Here is a 16,984-nt window from a genome sequence, read left to right as displayed (position 1 = left end):
GCATTTTAAATTCTGGCCTCTCGGTAAAAGCTTCAGCACAGGTCCCATTGCATTTGTTGGTGTCACAAATGAATGGGTCATCAGTAGGAAGAAGTCAGTGTCCTCTCAAAAGCCCCCTTCAAAGCAGAGGCTGCTTGGGTAGCATGTGTGATCTGAATATTACCTGCTTACATGGCAGTCAGTGATGCAAGGACCACCCAATCACGTGCGTAGCTGATTTCTGAATTATTATACCAGGTCAGGAAACCTAGCTCATAAGTATGTACCATGGCAACCCTCAAAGTTCAGATATACCATTTCAATTATATTAATCTGCAAATCCAGACTATTTCCCCAAAGTCATGCTTCCATCATTTGTGAGCTTTGAGAAGGGCAGGAGGGTATACCTGAGGCATCTTTTCTCTGCTCCCATCTCCTTCTCTATATATTCCCAACATTGTCCTCCCCCCCACCCTCCCCCACTCCCCCCACCCCATCCCCCACCCCCACACACCATCTCTCTCTTCTTTAGCACCTATTTGGTTAAGGTACATTGAACTAAGTCAGTTGCAAGATTCAGTCTTTTCACCTGAAGTATAGCCATCAGCCCTGGGGTAAAAATAGCTTTTTTATTTTATTTTGTTTTATTTGGATTTTTTTCTGCTACCTTTAAGCGGGTAAATGAAGATTCAGAAGAAAGCCTTATGCATACTTTAAAAATAAATTATTTTCTTATTATGGAAGTAATCGTGTTCCTTGTAAAAACTTTAGAAATATTGATATGTATTTTTTTAATTTTGTGTGTGTGTACACATTTAGTTTTATTTCAAGGAAGCAACTTGTAAACATTTAACATTTAAAACTGAGCATCATCTATCCTTGCCCGTGAAACAAAAAGAAAACTTTAAAGTAAGCAGAAACAAAATTATGATAGAAAATCTCAATTCCAAATAAGATCCTATAGGTTCTGCTGATTCTCCCATTGACTGGCAGGGCTCAAGTCCTCATAAGGAGAGAATTTTATTTTAAAAGTGTCATCTTGAACTGCAAGGATCGCCATTAAACATCACAATTAAATGCGTCAAAGAAGTAGCCTTGTTGTCAAAGTGCCCACTTAATCCATCCAAACATCTGAAACCCACCCTAGGCTGACCTTCTATAACCTCAGTTTCTAAAGTTGTTTTTTTTTTCTTTTAAACAAGAGAAAGTAGACAGATACATGTCGGTAAATGCTAACTGTCCATATTTCCACAAAGACACAGTGTAATCTCTGAGCCAGTATAAGAGAAAGGAGGAAAAAACTAGAATTCTATGCACTACTACACAAGAGTGTAGCACTCTCCAGCTTCCAGCAGAGCTGAGGGAGCAAAGAGTTTTTCTTTTTTCCCCAAAGAGCACAGCGGTATTGAGCTCATAAAGTTTTTGCTAAGACAGGAAGGGATAAAAATGAATTTGGAACAGAAATGGGTAGAGATTTTTTTTTTTCCCACTGTATTCTGTGCTAGGTATTTCGCTGCTCCACCCTGTCACCAAGTAAGTTGAGCACCACGTATAAAGGGAAAGAAAAGAGACTTCAACAAACAGGGCGAATGAGCATAAGAGGGGGAAAAAGATGGCAACTTGCTCCCAGGGACTGGAGAAAATAAAAAAAGAAAGGTTCGAATCTATCAGTGTTCCATTAGTCACGTTCTCCTTCTTCCCCCTCATCATCATCATCATCATCTTCTTCTTCTCCTTCCCCTTCTTCATCATCCATGTTGGGAACCCAGTAGTACTGTGATGGATTTGGCCAAATATCATCTTTGATGACCTCTCCTAACTCATCTTCACCTGCATCAGAATGGTCAGGAAACCAGGTGAAGAAACTCTCTGGTTCCTCATGCTGTCTCTTCCTGTTGGCTTCATTCTGCACTTGACTTGAACGTGTGGTCACATCCTTTCCAGATTTCCATTTGATTTCAGTGGACTTTGAAGATGAATTACCACTCTCATTCAGACAAAATTCTTTGGGTGGAACTTCCTTTTCAAAGTAAGGGTTTTCCTCAAAATAAAAATCTATTTTGTAACCTGATTTAATACCCTCAAATTCTGTCACTTCAACTCTTGTCGAAAAATGCAGCACCTCTTCATCCTCCTCCCCAAACAGTGCAGACACTTGTGCGTGGTTGACAAATATTTTAACTAAAACTTTGGGATTTGGGGCATCAACTGGACCTCTGCTTAAAGGACGGTTGATGGAGTTTGTTATATTTCTGTCCTATTTTCAAAATCTCCTCACTGGCTTGTTCGTTAAGTCTATTTCATTTTGTACTTCATCAATATGTTCAGTTGCTTCTTGCTATTCTTTTTCTCCCTTCAGAAAGTGCTGAGGAGTTGACGCCTCAAAAAAGGTTTTTTTCTTTGAGGTGGGAGCGAAGACTGGTGTCGGGGGGCCTACTGTGACAAAAGTCCAGGAAACAAGAGCGTCTGGAAGAAGCTTTGATTACTCCAGATACAAATTTATTGTATTGTATTGTATTTTTTTTTTAATTTTTTTTCAACGTTTATTTTTGGGACAGAGAGAGACAGAGCATGAACGGGCGAGGGGCAGAGAGAGAGGGAGACACAGAATCGGAAACAGGCTCCAGGCTCTGAGCCATCAGCCCAGAGCCCGACGCGGGGCTCGAACTCACAGACCGCGAGATCGTGACCTGGCTGAAGTCGGACGCTTAACCGACTGCGCCACCCAGACGCCCCTGTATTGTATTTTTTAAGTTTTATCTACTTAAGTAATCTCTACACCTAACATGGGGCTCAAACTCATGACCCCAAGATCAAGAGTTGCATGCTCTTCTAACTGACCCAGCAAGGTGCCCCAGATACGTATCTTTTTTAGCAAGGAAAGATAACATCCCACATCCTGAAGCCCAGAAATAAGCATGACTGACTAACATTTTGATGCACTTTGTCAACTTGCATATACTTTTAAATCTCTGAATTACCGTAGTCAGATCACCCAACTAGTCTGTCTAGAAGAAAGGCAGATTCTGAGAGGAATAAATAGCAGGTCGATGACCTCCCCCATCCTCCCCCCCACACACACACTCCCCCCACTCCATGCCTAGGAGCACTCTGAGGGACCATATCAATCAGTTTTCAAACTCTTGCAAAAGTTTCTGTCCTGGTTGCTAAGTCTCCCCATTTGTCTCAAGTCAAACATTATTCCAATGTTGACCACTTGGCCTCAGATCATCAACTGACAGGTAGAATATAAATATACAGTAAAAAGGAAAAGACCTCCCAAATTTTTGAAAGGAGAAAAACAACTTTCACTAAGGCTAACTGGCTGGGCTACTTCAGTGAGGAAGCACATACTCTGAACATGTGGACTCCATATTTTGAAAACTCAGCTCATGCTGAAGAAATTTACATCTACCAGGAGGAAAAATAATGTCTCTTGGTAGATTTTACAAATGCCTGCAGTTGAAAATGTATGTCCATGGACATGTCCAGACTCATTTTACATATAAAATATATACAAACTTGCACATCTTAAGAACATTTGCTAGAAAAGAATATTTTAACTATAAGTAGTATCCTCAAGAGAATATTAAAAAAAATAATTAAGGTTGTAATTCAAGAAATAAATACAATAAAAAAAGGTAGGGCCCAAGAATAAAAAAGAGTTCTTAGAAATTAAAAATATGGTAGGTTAAGCAGAAATTTTAAAAACAGATTGAAAAATAAAAATCAAAGAAATCTCAAAGAAAGTAGAAAATACAGGTAGATTGAAAATGTGAAAGAAAGGCTAAATTGTAAAGTATAAATCCAAGCGGTGAATGTTCAATGACTAGAAGCTCCAGAGAGAACAGATGAGATGACAGGAAACTATAAACAAAAAAATAATAAAAAAGAATTTCTCAGCTGAAAGACACGAGTCTCTAGACTGAAGAGAGAAGGAAAAAAAATGCTATCAGGCCAGACACAGTGAATGAAAAATGAACCCCACTCAGTCACAAAATGGTGAAATTTCAGAATATCAAAGATTTTTTAAAAGGTTTTATTTAAATTCCAGTTAGTTAGGGGCACCTGGGTGGCTCAGTCGGTTGAGCATCCGACTTCAACTCAGGTCACGATCTCGCGGTCCGTGAGTTCGAGCCCCGCGTCGGGCTCTGTGCTGACAGCTCGGAGCCTGGAGCCTGCTTTGGATTCTGTGTCTCCCTCTCTCTCTGCCCCTCCCCTGCTCATGCTCTGTCTCTCTCTCTGTCAAAAATAAATAAACATTAAAAAAGAATTTAAAAAAAATAATAAATTCCAGTTAGTTAACATAACATATAGTGTAACATTAGTTTCAGGTGTGCAATAGTGACCCCCACACTTACATGCAATAATTAGTGCTCACTGCAGCAAGTTCACTCCTTAATCCCCATTACCTATTTAACCACCCCCCACCCAACTCCCCTCTGGTAACCATCATTTTGTTCTCTATAGTTAAGAGTCTGCTTCTTGGGATTGCCATTCTCCCTCTCTCTCTTTCCCTATGCTGGTTTGTTTTGTTTCTTAAATTCCACATATGAGTGAAATCATATGGTATTTGTTTTTCTCTGACTTATTTCATTTAGCATAATACTCTGTAGCTCCATCCGCATCATTGCAAATGGCAAGATTTCGTTCTTGTTTATGGCTGAGTAATATTCCATTCTGTGTGTGTGTGTGTGTGTGTGTGTGTGTGTGTGTGTGTGGACACTTGGGTTGTTTCCATAGTTTGGTTATTGTAGATAATGCTGCTATAAACATAGGGGTGCATGTATCCCTTTGAATTAGTATTTTTGTATCCTTTGGGGAAATACCTCCTAGTGTAATTGCTGGGTCATAGGGTAGTTCTATTTTTAGCTTTTTTTTTTTAATTTTTTTTTCAACGTTTATTTATTTTTGGGACAGAGAGAGACAGAGCTTGAACGGGGGAGGGGCAGAGAGAGAGGGAGACACAGAATCGGAAACAGGCTCCACCCTCCAAGACATCAGCCCAGAGCGCGACGCGGGGCTCGAACTCATGGACCGCGAGATCGTGACCTGGCTTAAGTCGGACGCTTAACCGACTGCGCCACCCAGGCGCCCCTATTTTTAGCTTTTTGAGGAACCTCCTTACTGCTTTCCAGAGTGGCTGCACCAATTTGCATTTTCACCAAGACAGTCCATGCTCATGAATCAGAAGAACAAACACTGTTAAAACAGCTCTACTACCCAAAGCAATGTACACATGTAATGCAATCCCTATCATAATATCAAAGGTCTCTTAAAATCCAAAAATTTTCAGAGAGGAAAAGTAAATTGTCTTCCTTTCTAAAAAATCAGATTGGCATTAAACTTCTCTTTAGCAATACCAAATGCTACAAGACAATGGAACTCTGCCTTCAAAGTTCTGAGAGAAAATTATTTTATTCAATACTGAAATTATTAATTAAATTTGAGAGTAGAATAAAGACATTGTAAGTCAAGGAAGAACTCAGTAAGTTTACCTCCAATATTCCCATTCCATGGAAATGACTCAAGGATGTGTTCCAGAAAAATAGGGGAGTAAACTAAAAATTTGTGGAGCTGAAGAAACAATTAAGCCAGTCAGGAGAAAATGGAAGGAAGACCTAGGGTGACAACTTTTCACCAAATGTAGAACCCAAAAATCCAGTCTAGAGCTGGTAAAACAAGGTCTCCAAAAGGTAGGTGTCTGGAAAGAAAATGTATATGAGAAAGAATTCAGATTTGATAGTATCGTGAAGAAGTTGGAATATCAAGTTGTGAAAAATGCAGCAATGCAGGATATGGGGTGGGGCAAAAGAGACAATTAGAAATCCCAAGAAACACACAAGACTATGCAAAGAAGATATGTAACTATAGTACAGTACGTGGCTGATCTGTTAACAATCTTCATGTAGAAAAAGGTTGTAAACCCTGTTGACCAATTTGCAGCTCTTGGAATCAACGCACACACCAGGAAAAAGGAACACTTAGGTCTGGTGGTAGAACAAGATGCATGTTCCCTTTCTTGACAATAGAAGTTAAAACTAAGCATTTGGGGGCACCTGGGTGGCTCAGTGGGTGAAGTGTCTGACTGTTGGTTTCGGCTCAGGTCATGATCTCACAGTTTGTGAGTTCAAGCTCCACATTGGGCTCTGCACTGACAGCGCAGAGCCTGCTTGGGATTCTCTCCTTCTGCCCCCCCCCCCTCCACTTGTGCTGTCTCTAAATAAATAAATAAATATTTTTAAAATGTTTCCAAAAGAATTAAGCATTTAAATGTGGTAGAAAGGAATACAGAGATGAAGGAAAGGATAAAGACGTTCATATGTTCACCTCACAAAGTGAAGTGTCAAGAAATATTGTCAGTAGTTGATGGAATTAAAAATAAGGATTCACTATATAAAACTATATTTTTATACAGTTACAAAGGCAACTAACAAAGGATCTAAAAATGGTGATGTAATCGTATTGAAGTGGAGGAGAGGAAGGCAGAGTTTGGAAGATGGAAGATAAGTGAACTCAATCCATGTCTATCATCAAAGAAATCAACAGAGATTGTCTAAAATTGTTAAAGAGGAAAAGAAAAACAATCCGCTGAAGAGTGTGTAACAGTCTGACAACCATAGCACAAAGGCCAGGACAGGAGAAACAAAGCTGTGGTGAAGATTCTTATACCATACGTGTAATGGCATATCATCACCTAAAGGAAGATTATGATAAATGAAAGAGGTACAAAATATTTCTGCTTCCAGTCAAATGGAGTAAGACGGACGAGACTTACCATCCTGCCTGAAACGACTAAATCATCAGACAAAATATATGAAAAAATGGCACCCAATGTACTGGACTTTAGGCAATAAAGGACAACGATCATTGAAAGAGAAAAGAGAGAATATAATGTATGTCTATGCAAACACTTGTGCACAAATATTCATAGCAACTCTACTGGTAATAGCCCCAAAGTGGAAACAACCCCACTGTCCACCAAAAGATGAATGGAAAAAGAAATTGTGTTACATTCATACAATGGGATGTGCCACATAGCAGTAAAAAAGAATAAACGACAGATACACATAACTACACGGACGAGTCTCAAATTAATTATGCTGAGTAAAGGAAGCCGCCCCTCCAGTTGTACTTACCGTAAGATCGAGTTTATATAAGATTATAGAAAGAGGAAACTAATCCATGTGACAGAGAGCAGATCAAGGACTGTAGAGAGAGATAGGAGGGATGATTTGAAAGAGGCATGAAGCAAGTTTCAGGGGTGATAGGTATGTTCACTCTCTTGATTGTGGTGATAGTTTCATGGTGTACACAAATGTCAAAAATTTTCAAATTGTTCACTTTGAATATAAGTGGTTTATTTTATGTCAATTATACCTCCATGGTCGGGCTCTGTGCTGACAGCTCAGAGCCTGGAGCCTGTTTCGGATTCTGTGTCTCCCTCTTTCCCTGACCCTCCCCTGTCCATGCTCTCTCTCTGTCTCAAAAATAAATAAATGTTAAAAAAAAATTTTTTTTTTAAATTATGCCTCCATGGTTAAAAAAGAAAAGAAAGATATTGTGTAAACATATTATAGCGATAAACAATAATACATGACAAATATATATTTATACATACAATATATAACATATAACACATAACAAGTACATAAAAATATATAACAAATAGCAAAATAAATAATATACAGTATGTCATAAACATACTGTTTTTAAATATTTAGTTATTTTGAGAGAAAGAGAGGGAGAGAGAGATCCCAAGCAGGGTCCACGCTGTCAGTGCTGAGCCCGACGTGGGGCTCGATCTCATGAACTGTGACCCAAAATAGAGTCAGATGCTTAACTGACTGAGCCACCCAGGTGCCCCTGTCATAAATGTATTCTTTTACAGATATGGTAACTACCAAAAGAGCTAAAAAGAAAAACTGTTAAAAGTGGTTCCCCGTGTGAGCGATTGGGGAAAGGCGTTATTCAAGAGGAGGATGGGGAACTGTTGCTTCTTAGTATAAGCCCTTCCGGATTAGTTCATTTTTAACAATGTACATATGTGTCATTTCAGATGCACAGAGAAGCAGATGCTAGGACGGGATTTGACATGCCAGAGATTTACTGAGGGGGAAGCCTATGAAGGACAGAGGGAGACAGACAGAGTAGGAATAGACAAAGAGAGGGTCAGACCATGATCAGGTCCGCTGCCTGTGAAGGGAGAGGGGGAAGTAAAGATTGGATAGGAAGAGCCTCAGAACCTGGCACAGTTCTGAGAAAGCCTCGACAGGCTAATGGGGGGAGGGTCTGCACAAAAGTTGCCCATGAGAGGAATCCTGTATCAGGCAGGGTGGACCGGCACTAGTAGCCAGGTACCTCAAGAGTGTTCTGTCAATGGCCCAGAAGGGTGGGGCTCCGCGTGAGTGCTATAGGCTCCAAAGATGTGGCACCAGGGCTTGCCATTCTGCCAAGCACCCACAGCAGGTTCTCTTAAGGGGACATCTGAACAATGTATCTCTGTGACTGCCACAGCAGGCATTGAATTGATTTTTATGTTGTTCAAAAAGTTTTTTTAAGACAAGAATAAATTGGGGCGCCCCGGTGGCTCGGTCGGTTGGGCCTCTGACTTCGGCTCAGGTCATGATCTCACAGTTCTTGAGTCCGAGCCCCGCATCAGGCTCTGTGCTGACAGCTCAGAGCCTGGAGCCTGCTTCGGATTCTGTGGCTCCCTCTAATCAACAGGTGAAATGAATAAACATCCAAGTAGCACAGTCTTTTTCTTTCTTTTTTTTTTTTTTCCAGCAATTCTATACATTATTCGGTGCTCATCGTAATAAGGGTACTCTTTTTTTTTTTTTTTAATTTATTTTGAGAGAGAGAGAAGAGCAGAGAGAGAATTCTAAGCGGGCTCTGTAGCACAAAGCTCGAGACGGGACTCCAACTGACAAACCGTGAGATCAAGATCTGAGTGGAAATCGAGAGTTGTACCCTTAACCAACTGAGCCACCCGGGTACTCTTACTGTCCATCACCTATTTCACTTAGCCTCCTACACCACCCCTTCTGGTAACCACCCATCTATTCTCTATAGTTAAGAGTTTGGGTTTTTGTTTGTCCCTTTTTTCTTTGTGTTGTTTGTTGCACAGTCTTTTATAAAGAGCATCACCCACCTGGTTGGTACTGTGTATTTTGCATTCCTTTTTTGTTTAAAGGCATTGCATGGAGTAAGTTAAATTTATTTGTTTTTTTCTTAATTGAAGGGTTACAGTGAAAAACTGGAGAGGCAGCCTTTTTCTTCAAAAAATATGCATAGAGTCAAGGAATAGGAGTCAACAAAGGAAGAAAGTCAAAGAATGGAGTCAACAAAGAGGAGGGTTGCTTGAGGACCTATAGATTCTGATGAAACAATCTTGGAATTACAGCCATTTAGAACAGATTGGGCTCATTAGAAGCCCTCTAATTCTGTAACTCTCAAAGCTCAAAAATTCCCAATGACTTCACAAATAAGACTAACAAATGATAAATTCTGCCTACAGTACAAGTAATTGGAAAAAAAAAAAAAAAAAACCTGCCATTTAGAGACCAAGTTGTATCTCTAACATTCTAGGTCCTGAATCATGATTTTTCCATGCCTAGTCAAAAAAAAAAAAAAAAAAAAAAAAAAAAAGAAGAAGAAGAAGAAGAAGAAGAAGAAGAAGAAGAAGACGACAAAAATTTATAAAAGCAAAATGCTCCCAAACACTTAATCCCACCCTGCATAAAGGCAAGTGTATATGTTCTGCAGGGCAGGGGCAGAGAGGAAAGAGACGGCCGTCTTCACAATTGTGACTGAAGTTTCTCACTTTTGTTAACTTTATATAAATACATGACCACGTGAGGGGCACCTGGGTGGCTCAGTCGGTTGGGCAGCCGATTAGAACTCAGGTCACGATCTCGAAGTTTGTGAGTTCGAGCCCCACGTCGGGCTCTGTCCTGAGCGCTCAGAGCCTGGAGCCTGCTTCCGATTCTGTGTCTCCTTCTCTCTCTGCCCCTTCGCTGCTTGCTCTCAGTCTCTCTCTTTCTCTCTCTCTCTCTCTCTCTCTCTCTCTCTCTCTCTCAAAAATAATAAACAATAAAAAAAATTTTTTTTATAATACACGACCACGTGAACACGTTGCTAGCACCCCTCCCAGGGCCTTGGAAAGGGCCCTGCTGCTGATGCTTTCAACAGCATTTAGTAAATTCACATTTCTACACAGCTCTATTTGAAGAGGAACAGAAAAATAAAGGAGTGTAGATTCTCTTAACAAGTTTGTGGATATAAATACGGGTTGCTGGGCAGGGAGTGGCCCTTTACACACATGTTAGTACTGAAAATAAAAAGAATGTGTGCAGAGGCGACTGGTCGTTGGTATAAATCATTTCCCATGTGTCTGGCACCCCCAGACACTGATCACTCCCTGCCAGGCCCTGGCTCCAAACCCACGACACCCTCACAGGGCCTTCTGCACACTTAGGGCACAGTCACATCTGATTTCCCTGGGAACCTGTCACTCAGAGCAGGGAGCTGAATGACAAGAATGAGCAAGGCACATTATTGGGTTTTGTTATTAAAGAAAATGAACTTGGCTTGTTGAAAGCATGGTATACAGCGTATGGCCACAACTTCTTTTTAAACGAGAAAGAAAATGAAAGGAAGTACGTGCAAATATTAATAATAGTTCTCTTTGGGTGTCAAAAGTATGGGTAATTTTTATTAGCTTTCCCTCCACATTTTCTTTAATAAGCATGTATTGTCCTATTTAGGAAAAATAAACTTTAAAAAGCATTTACAAAGAAAGGTATTAACTTTAGACATGTATGCATATACAATATGTGTATTAATGCATGAGATATGCAAGGAACTAAGGAGATTTATTCATTTATTTTAAAAGATAAAACCTTTATTTTATGTTGATCTATTTTTGAGAGAGAAAGAGACAGAGCATGAATCGGGGAGAGACAGAGAAAGAGGGAGACACAGAATCCGAAGCAGGTTCCAGGCTCTGAGTTGTCAGCACAGAGTCCGACGCAGGGCTCAAACTCACGAACCCCAACATCATGACCTGAACTAGTCAAAAGCTTAACCCAATGAGCCAGGAACCCCGGGAACTGAGGAGATTTAAAGCTTCCGAGGACTCCTGGTAAGAATATTTCACGTGGTAGATATTCCGAGTGTGATCGGAGGATCAGAAAAGCAACGAATCCCCGGGTTGAAATGACCCTTGTATTCATTATCTCTGGCTGCATAACAAATTACTCCAAAACTTAGCAGCTTAACCCGGGAAACATTCATTATTTCACACAGTTCCTATGGGTTAGGAATCTGGGTATGACTTAACCGAATGGTTCTGGCTCAGGGTCCCTGTCGAGGTTGCAGTCAAGCTGTCTGGCAGGGGCTGCAGTCATCTGAAGGCTTATGCAGCACTGGAGGATCTGCTTCCAAGATGGCTCATTCATATGGCTGCTGGCAGGAGGCCTCAGTACCTTGCCACATGATGATTCACAGGGCTGCCTGACTGTCCTCACAACCCAACAGCTGGTGCCTCCCAGACGGAATGATCAAAGAGACAAAGAGAAAGATTGGGAGGCAGAAGCTAGAATGTCTTCTACGATTTAGCCCAGGAAAGGACATACCATCACTTCTGCCACAATCTTTTGTTGCACGGACCAATCGTGATGCCGTGGATTGTGGGAAGTGACTACAGCGGGGCATAAATTTCTGGAGGCAGGGATCAGGAGGGGCCTTCAATGTTCCATCCCCGTGGCATCCTTGAGAAACTAAAATTTGCCACACAAAAGAGTGGCAAAATAGAGAAATTTTTCTAGAGCAATATTGAGCTTGTTAGTCAAAATAATTTAAGCCTATAAAGGAAATAGGTATTTGAATTCTATTTTATATTCTGACTGATCAGAAATGGCTCTTCTGAAAACTTACTATATTACTGGTTATGAGTATAATGTGGCTTTTTAAAATGTCAATTGGTTTCACTTCTTGGAAAGTTACAGAAGTTTCTTCCTCCTGTCTTCAGAGAAGATTGGGTAGGACAAAGTAGGGATTTTTCTTTCCTTTTACAAACTTTACATTTTGGTTGCGTGGCTGTCAATATTTTTGTAGGCAAAAACAAACAAATACCCTTCAGTGGTTGTTTTCAGACCAGCTAGATGTCTAACTGATAAAAATTAATTCATCTCCCCCCTGCAGGTCAAATCTGTAATACTGTCCCCAGATTCCAACATAAGGAAAAAGCGGTTCATGAAATCAACTTAGAAGCCATATTGTTAAAAACAGTAGCCAGAATGGAAGGTCTCTCTGACTTGGGATTTTGTTTTCAAATCAGTTAATTTATTAAGGTGAAAAAGCATAATTAATAACATCAAAATTTAACCTACCTTAACACATTTAACCAATGGCTTTAAAAATAAGAGTAAACTTAGGTGAAATGAGAAATGTCTTCAAATTTGCGATGTAAGATAATAGAAATATGGGACAGTGCATCACGTCCTCAGAGCTATTCCTAACCAGAAAGAGAATAGGAGTTAGTATTTGCCATTACTGCAGACTCTTCAAGACCAGGAATTCTCCTGTCTTCAAATCCCAAGTGCCCAGTAGAATGCTAGGCATAAGGAGAAGGTCAGGAAGTATTTGCTGAATGAAGAAAAAAGGGAAAAGCAATAAATGTTTGAGGGAAATGATACACTACAAAAGTCATTCTCATCCTAATTTCCACTCTTCCCTTTGCCCGCTCTGTTCCCAACTTGCCCTGACTTCAAAGAGAGTAGTTCCCAGGAAGAGAGCTGAACTCAGCCTCGGCATCTATAAAATCACCAGATCCCCAATGGCTCCTGTTTTGTCATTCCACCCGGTCCAGTTAATTCCCTCTTCACACTGATATTTTACATTCTAGTCCATAATACCAAAAGAAATGAACACCCCCCCCCCCAACTTCTTGTTTGGGGCATCTATTTTCAACACCATCCCGCAAATTTCTCTGAATCTACTCTCTCCCCCAGTATAATGATGGAAATGGAACATAGGACTCTATAGCCGATGGATTCTAACTCCTGTCTTTTTATCCAGCTGGAAAGCTACTTACTAGGTCTTTGTCTTCTTTTAGTAACAGCTTTTCTCCTAGGAATCTGCACTCTTGCTGTTAAAATTCCCAGCAAGTTCAAAGGCACTCTCATCCCCTCAAGATCTGCCAGTTAACTCACTGTTGCTACTCGGTACTGCCTTTGATAACTTAGCCCTTCCCAGAGTCAGGTTTTTCTCTATCTCAGGATAATATAAGGCTTTATCAAGCTGTCAAAACCCTGGATTTTGGCATAGCTTCCAAAAGGGTGTTGAAATATTCCCGAAGGATGAACCCTCTTGAACTAAGGAATCACTGAGGGGAAAGGAATGCAGGCAGGTCTGACAGGATCTGCGGCTTTCCCCTGATTTATTGTACCTTGCTTTATAGGAACCAAAGGCTCCTTCTGGTGAGTTCAGTACAGATGAGACACTCTCCGTGGATGGAGGATTTCACCACATGCTATTGGGTCATGCTTATCAAAACTCAGGTGTGCTCATCACGGACTCAGTAACCTCATTATTCACTTGGTTTCAAACTGTTTATCCCAGCACGCACTGTACCCCTCAAATATTTTTTTCTTTGAGGGCTGAGATTTTATCAGGCACCATTATGGTTTCTGATAAGCTATTCAAAGTTTAAAGTACATATATTTTTTTTTTAAGTCAGAGGCCTGCATCTCCAAGTACAGGGTGGTCCAGGATAAATCAGACCCATGAAAAATATAAGGACTATGGCTGGTCTTTTTGTAATTGTTGTTCAAAAAGTGATTGTCCCAAATTACAAAAAGGAGAAAAAAAGAAAGAAGAAGAATATAAGGAATAATTCTAGGATAGTCTTTTGGTATGTTTCCTTTTAGTCTTTTTTAAAAAACATTAACAGGTTAAGTGAAAAAAATTAAGAATTTTATCACAAGATTTTGTCCCCATTATGCTACAGAGTCTGCTGCTTCATAACTATGGCTTTTAAAGATGGCTTTGGGGGCGCCTGGGTGGCTCAATCAGTTAAGTGTCTGACTTCAACTGGGGTCATGATCTCACAGCTCGTGGGTCCGGGTCCCGCATTGGGCTCTGTGCTGATGGCTCAGAGCATGGAGCCTACTTCAGATTCTGTGTCTTCCACTGTCTCTCTACCTCCCCTGCTCACACACTCTCTCTCTCTCCTTCAAAAGTAAATAAACATTAAAAAATTTTTTTGTTAAGATGGCTTTGACAGAGACAGGTTTTAGTGAACAAAATTAGGCTGGGAATTAAAAAAAAAAAGGAAAACAGAGGTCATCATATATTTTTCATTATATTATTTTTCATCATTATATTTCATCTTTGAATTATTTCTTATATGTACTTTAGAGTTTTGCCGTTCCAAGCATTATCAATAATACATTATATATGTTTAAGGGAAACCTTGAACTTGTTTTAAGGTTTATTTACTCTACCAGGGATCAGTGACACTTTTCATCTCTGTTTCTTAAAAATTAAAGAATCCAGTCACATCAAAGAAGAGGAATTTCCAGAATTGCGTTCCATAAGAAACCAGTTGGTATGAATGTGTTCCCCGAGGTATAAAAATGTTTTGCCAGTCCCAATACGGAGTGAGAAGATCTTAGGAGAACCTAACAAATGACACAATGCAGATTGCTTATCCCCAGTCCTCAGTCCTCGAAATTTAAATGCAGCATTCCACTTGCTCCTTTTTAAAGTTTAATAAGAAGAATAAGGTAATGTGTTGGAGGATTTTGGAAACTGAGTGAAGATGAAAGGAGCAGTGTCTTATGTTTGTGTTTCTTTTACATTTGATATCTTCCCATATTAGACAGGGAAAGAAAATATGCAAGAATACAAAGGGCAGTGTTTTTAATAAAACCTTGGCTGCTTTTCTCTAAGAACTAATGCAAACAATTTTATCTCTTTAGGGGTCATTTTCAAAGCAAAGGGAAGAAATAAATTGTCAGGATCCCATAAGGTACTTGGAAAATACACTCTTTTTGTGCTTTAACTCAGCTAGGGAAAAGAAACTGAGCAAAAAGCAAGATTTCACTCAGGTCTACTTCGGCCTCATGTGGAAAGAAAGAAGGAATAGAGGTGTGTGGGGGGGGGGACCCTCTCATACTCCATACCCTGTATCATAGCATTTATTAAAAAGAGACTTTAATATTTGTTCTTTAACTATACAAATTTGAGGGGCACCTGGGTGGCTCAGTCGGTTAAGCGTCGGACTTCAGCTCAGGTCACGATCTCGTGGTCTGTGAGTTCGAGCCCCGTGTCGGGCTCTGGGCTGATGGCTCAGAGCCTGGAGCCTGCTTCCGATTCTGTGTCTCCCTGTCTCTCTGCCCCTCCCCCGTTCATGGTCTATCTCTCTCTGTCTCAAAAATAAATAAACGTTAAAAAAATTAAAAAAAAACTATACAAATTTGAGTTTTCTAGCAAGGGAAGAGAATTATATTTCTATTTTTCTGACATGATATGAAAACCTAAGTTAGCACAGAGACCCTGCTGTCAAGCTGGGGCCACCTGGGCTCCCCAGGAAGGAAATCCTTGGGAAGGATTGTATTTTATGGACCTACCTTTGACAATTCAGCTGTGCTTCATTCCTAGATGCATTTCTGCCTCATGTGTTAAAACAACCAGCAAAATGTCTCGTCCCTCAATTGGGCACATTTGGAAAAACTAGAGGAGAACGAATGTACTTGGGCCACTTTCTATCTTAGAACAGCTACGAGGTGAGCTGCCACAGAAACAGAAACAGGGCACATCTGACAGGTTCTGGGTTTCCTTTTGAAAACAGGATATAGACCAGGCTTTCTGAAAGAGCCACTGAAGTTTGCAAAATGCTCTCTGCCCCTGGCTGATTGAGTGAAACAGAGCCAACTCTTAGTTTGGATTGGAAATCATGTGAAACTTATTTATGCCCTTTTTTATTTTCTCTCTTTAACTCTCTATCCGTCATCGAGCAGAGTCTGAGCATCTGAGCCGAGAATCTGTGTCTGGAGCTGGTTTACATTCATACTGGAAATAAAACTCAATATGGGGTGAGAATCCAGGCTAACTGAAGTCAACTCTTTGTGAACAAAATAACCACTCTATGTCCCTCCTCAAAGCCTACAAGCTCCTGAGTAGTTCCCATAAATCCAGGTCCATTCAAAGGGTCTGCTCCTGGCTTTCCACCAGTAGCTTGCATCCACATGCATCAGATTCGACCGTCTCTTAAATCTGCAAAACGTTATCTGCCTCACGGTGCACAGACTACTGTCCCGAACTGTATTCAATCCAGATGGGCGGCTTTGCCACTTCCTGACTTCCATCCTATTACAAGTATGAATGTTTTGAAACCAGGCAACCAAGAGACTGATATCCCAACTGAATGCGAAGCATATAATATTTGGGGAAAGCTTTCTGGTGGTATCCCAGAAAATGAGGCTATTATGGCCCCCATCAACCACTGGATGTCTGAAATTTTCAACCTCCCAACATGTGGATCAGATCACATTTGTGGGAGGACATACCATGGGCATGCCCAGGGTCACACACAGTTCTCAGGGAACCAGCTTGACCTCCACATCTTTCCGTATCACTCACAAAAGAAAGTCAGAATATTAATTTGATATTAATATTAGTTTGAATAAATGATTATCACAGGAATAAGCCATAACCTTTTAAAAAAATAATTTGCAAGCACTGGTGACAACAATTTATTGCAACAGCTGATCGGATCCATTAGCATTTCAGCCCTAGTCTACTCAGATCACTACCATTCCCATAAACATCAGAGCACTTCTCAATCATACGGTGGCAATTGGTTTATGTATCCACCTCTTCCTCGGGGGGCAGGGCCAAGTCTTGGCCATCACTTTATATAAACCAGTGCTCAGGCTATCTCAAGGATTCAATAACAGTTAGGAAAAGCAAGGGAGGGGCGCCTGGGTGGCTCAGT

At 40.5% G+C, this 16,984-nt stretch overlaps 1 pseudogene; it reads right to left on the bottom strand.

Moving 5' to 3' along the window:
* Positions 1-1,657: 1,657 nt before the first annotated feature.
* On the bottom strand, positions 1,658-16,355 carry LOC101099492 (annotated as a pseudogene).
* Positions 16,356-16,984: the final 629 nt, after the last annotated feature.

This window comes from Felis catus, chromosome C2 (assembly GCF_018350175.1).
Source record: "Felis catus isolate Fca126 chromosome C2, F.catus_Fca126_mat1.0, whole genome shotgun sequence".
Lineage (NCBI taxonomy): Eukaryota > Metazoa > Chordata > Mammalia > Carnivora > Felidae > Felis > Felis catus.
The sequence above is the reverse complement of the archived record's forward strand: the minus strand, read 5'-3'. Positions and strand labels throughout refer to the sequence as shown.